Here is a 5,272-nt window from a genome sequence, read left to right on the forward strand (position 1 = left end):
AAGTCTGGGTTCCCTAACTTGAGGGAGCCATTATCAGGCTTTCTGTAGTTGAGTTTCTAAAATAAACAAATGTGTGCCTGGAGAATCCAGTGCCCTTTGAATTCCAAAATGTCTCGAAAGTCATCATTCTTAGAAAACAATTGTTTTTACATTGGGAAAAAGGTCCCTAAGCATATGCTTTTTAAAAAAATAGTTGATAAATTTTTTTCTACTGTTTTTACATTACAAACATATTTTCCAGAAAATTTCCATATATGCTCTCTTTCCTCATGATTTCAATTCACATGAATTTTTACAAATGTGAAATAGACCTACCATTACAACATCAGGCAGAAAAGTTTCATCATCATAAAAATGCTCTTATTTGGGGCTCAGCAATGTGGTGTAGCAAGTTGAAACTCAGCTTGCTGCACCCACGTTCCATAGGTTGTGTAATAGCTTCTCCACATCAGATCCAGCTCCCTGATTATGGCCTGAGAAAGCAGCAGAGGATGGCTTAAGTCCCTGTGCCCTTGTACCCATGTGGGAGACCTAGAATCCAGGAGCCAGGAGCTTTTTCTGGATCTCCCACACAGGTACAAGGTTCCAAGGCTTTGAGCCATCCTCTACGACTTTTCTAGGCTATAAGCAAGGACTTTTCTAGGTGGGAATTGGAGCAGCTGCAATATGGACTGGCTTGCAGAAGGAGAATTAGCCAACTGAGCCATCACACCAGCCCAGTGTGCAAAACTTTTTGAGTGGACATAACATTTTCACTGATTTGGGCCAGTACTCATGACCATGACTGCTGAACTGCATGTGAAGGCTGTGTTTAGCTCTGTAGAATGCCGGACTAACAAAGCTGTAGTATCATTTTTATTTGTACCAGCAGTGACTACAAGTATCTCTTAATGATTTTTTTATTTTAATAATTGCAATCTAAAGTCAGTCAAAATCACTTCTAAGTATGAAATAGTACATAATATCAATTAACTTATATATCACACTATTAGGATGCTCATTTTTACATGATGAAGAGCATTAATATGTGGTATTCAGTTGTATTGCTTTAAAGAGTTCGTCATCTATTAAAACATGCATGTTACATGTTTTGCTCATTATCTAAAAATACTTTAGCTACATGTGATGATGTCTAACACATTTCATTTTTGCTTATATTACTGCAAAGTATGTAGATGGTTGCTATGTCCCAGGAACTTCAGTAACATTTATTTGATAATCACAAATCACATTGCTATTTAATGTGAGAACTTGGAACACTCTTGATTATGGATGTTTTGTCATGATTAGATATGTCTACTGATATCCAAAAATTAGGACCCTGTTTTGTAAAAAACAAAATTTTTAATCCCAAATACTGAACTTGTGAGCCTGATACTTTTTCCTAATATAACCCCGTTGTAATTTTAGTTCATTTATTGTTTTCACCTCTCCTGCAATCAAAAGCATGATGATTAAATAAATGATTGTCTCCATTTGCAGTGTGTTTGCCATTGTGTCGGTGTTCCAGAAAGCAGAAGTGTATGTTGTTTTCAAGCAGGAATACTAGAGGCAGAGAATTTGTTTGAGATTTCCAGATACCCAACTTATTTGACACCTGAAATTGGGAAGCTATTTAGCTTTTACTAGGTTTGATTTTCACACATGTGAAAGTTTTTACATGAGGCTTCACAAAATTGTGGGATTGAAGGAGAAGACATCTGAAAATATTCAGGCATAGCCCTGAATTAGTGAACAATGAATGTTAGCACGTATTGAGTAAGGATATTGAGTCTGCTTTGATTGAGGACTCCTCTGTTTTGTTTCACTCATTTGTAGAAGGCATCTCAGTGTTATTTCCTGCCAGGCAATTTTCCCTAGCAGCTCTTCCCTAATAGCAGATTGAGTGAGTTCTAGCTAGGGCGACTGTTCTTCCCTTTTGTCTAGAACTCATCACAACATATTATCTGAGTTTTTGTTTTTCTCATCAGGATTTTTCATTTGTGTCATTATTTTGCTGCTGCTAGCCCCCGGTACAGCTGGTATATCGCAAAGAGAATCTTCAGTCAAAATAGCAGAAAACTTATCTTAGTCTCAGGGATAAACAGCAGTAGAACATAATGGAATATATATATACTGAAGATGAGATCCATGCTAAGCCTAAAGCTTAACACAATGTCTCTAAAACATCGTAAGTGGCTCAACTTCTTTCCATCTCTTTGGCATCTCCTCAGTATAGTTAAATCTAAGAATTCTTTCACTTGGAGTTACAAAAGATGGTGTTCATCCAAGGAGCTCTCTTGGTAGAAGAAGAAGCCTCTTCCTCACATTACACAGAAAACCTCCCATCAGCTTGGCCTGGGTTGCATCTTCATAGCTAAAGGCTGTGGACATGAGTTGTGCTGGTTGACTTATTTCAGTTGAGACACACCTGGAAAAAGAACTATCTTCTCATCTGTGGGTACCACTTCCACTAGAAATATGAAATCTAGACATAAAGCAGAATTACTTTTAGTTGAAGGTAGGAAGAATGAAGATGATAAATACAGGAATAAAATTCTCCCCTGTAATAGACACAAAACTGGATCCAAATAGCTCGTTGCCTAAGATGCCATTACTTTTGTGAACTACAGCCTTGTTCTTCGGCGTGATTACTTCCATTTCCCTCGCTGTGAAATGAGATGCAGGTCATATATATGAGAGCGAGCTTTCAAATGCACATTGCATGTGACATAATATGAACTTCAGAGAGCAAGATTCTGTTTTATTTTGTTGAGAGCAGAGTCTCCAAGAGGTAGAATAGTGCATGACTCATAGAAAAAATGCAATAAACATTTGTATAATTAATAAACATTTTCAGTATTTGAGATTTACCAATAAAGAGATCACAAATGGAAAACTTGGAGTAAAAACTTAGTATGTTCAAAAGTTCCTTCTGCTGGCTAATTTATGTGACATTAGAAAGAAGAGTGCAGATAAATACCAGGTGTTCAAAGAACTTGTTCAAATCATGTGAGTAGCTGTGGCATAAGATAGCTTAAATAACCAACTAGACAGAGTAAATCAAGGAGTAGACTAGAATCGTGGAGGAGACCAGCGTTATGTCATGTGCAACAATGAGAATATTAAAACCGAATTCACAATCTAGTACTTCTCTACCCAGAACCTACGGTGGCTCCTCATTTACATTAGGAAGTGCAGTCAAAATTCTCAAAAGGCTATGAGGCTTTCTGAAGCAAGCTCAACGACCACCTTCTGTAATGTTTCTGATTCCTCTTTGTACTACTCTGCTCATTCTTCCCCACATTGGTTACTACTGTTGCCCAGACAAACCCCGTATTCTCCCCTTTCTATATGGAAAGTCTTTGACTGAAATCGTCTTTCCCTTTATTGTGCAACTCTTTGTGTTGCCTCACCATGTGGTTTAGCCGCCATCCTGATAATGCACAACCCATTCTTCCCTTTCACTTTGATCCTACAGGGATTCCACATGCTATAGCATTATTTCCATAACATTCATCATTTATTCACATATCACATCATTTACTGCTAGCATTATCATTCATAATCTATTTTCCACATTAGAACATAAACACCAATGAGATAGTAATTGTTATCTTCGTACTGAGTGAAGAGGATGATATAAGAATCTCTATCCATATTTATTATGGTAAGTATTTACTTACATCAGCATCTCAGGTTTCACCCATATGGAACAGTACCCTGAAAGAAAGATTTAGTCTTTACTTTCCCAGAGGCTGACTACTGCTTACCTAGGTATCTTGTATGTTAGGAAGCATTGGTGCCAAACAAAACATATTTTGAACATGTTTGACACTTATTTTTCCTGAATTTCAATAAAATTCAACTGTCAGATGGTATTAAACAATGATATAAAAGTATATTTAATAGCCAAGTGGGGGTTTCTGAACATTAGCCCAAGGCCCAGCCATATAAAGCATTTTAAGCAGAAACTGAACACTTGTATATATTCAGTCATTTTAATGCAAACTATTTAAAAAATTGAGGTTTTTTTTTTTTTTTTTCAGCAAGATCCTGCAGTATGGTGAGACTTGTGTGTTGGACCTGAGAGTGACATCTGTCCTTATCTATAGAACAGGAGTCTCATACAAATCCTAAGACTATGTTTAAACTTTTCTTAAAACCAGTGGGCAGTAAATAATTCCTCCTTTATTGGAGTATTATTTGTACAGAAAATAAAGTCTGCAGAAAAGATTCAAATGCTACTTCGGTCTTTTTTCCCTAATTGCGGCCTCTCTTTCCAAGTGTGTTAGTTGATACCGGTACTATCCACTTACTTGGAACAAACCCAGCTCTTTTCATGGGTGGTGATCATTTGACACTATTCTGCTTTGAAGTGTGTCATTGAAGATGCTGGATGCTTTGCTCTGCCTTTTAGAATTCTTGCTTTAATTCATAGCAGCTTACCATATGTTGAGAGAAACAAGATTAATGGCTGAACTCTCTCAAACATCACAACTTCAAATTACTTAGTTTTATTTTCTGTAAGTCTAACGACTTAAAGGCCACATATTTTCCTGGGTCAGACTGAGAGCTTACTGTTTTCCCTAGAACATCCTACATCTCTCAGAACTCTTCTACCTTCATTCATCCAAGCTTTGTTCTTAACATGGGAAATTTTAAATTGTGTTGTGTTGAACCTGTAGGTGATCTCTGCATCTGTAATTGATCAAAATCTGTCATTTTTCATATAATTTCTCCATTACTTTACCTAACCATTTCAATACATATTTGGAGAAATATACAAATAAAAGTGATCGTATAATCAATAATTATGCCTAGCAATAACATGCATCTTCATCGGATGTTGTTTTCATCTCATCACACTATATTTATTCTTTATTGACTCAATGTTACTACTAATAAAATTTCAGCATGTAATACATTAATAAATGAAACTGATGTATTTTATAGAAACCATGAAAGATGACATCCATTTTTAGAATAATACTAATCAATTGTGCAGTTTGTTTCTGATGATGGTGACATGACTGAGGGTTGCTCATTTGGGGGCATGATGTGCACATCAGTTTCCAATTCACATGGTCTATTTTTATGTAATTCAATTATCTCATTCATAAGATAGTGCTTTCAGAGCATGCCAGAGCCTTAGATAGTGGATAGCTTTCTGCAGAGACAATAGCAGAATCTCTTATAGTTCATTAGCCTTCAGGTCAATGCTGGTATAGCATAAGTTCCTTTCATGGCTTCCAGACTTTTGTTACATTGGAGTATATGAAAAAGTCATTTT

The sequence above is a fragment of the Ochotona princeps genome, chromosome 15 (assembly GCF_030435755.1).
Source record: "Ochotona princeps isolate mOchPri1 chromosome 15, mOchPri1.hap1, whole genome shotgun sequence".
In the NCBI taxonomy this organism is placed as follows: domain Eukaryota; kingdom Metazoa; phylum Chordata; class Mammalia; order Lagomorpha; family Ochotonidae; genus Ochotona; species Ochotona princeps.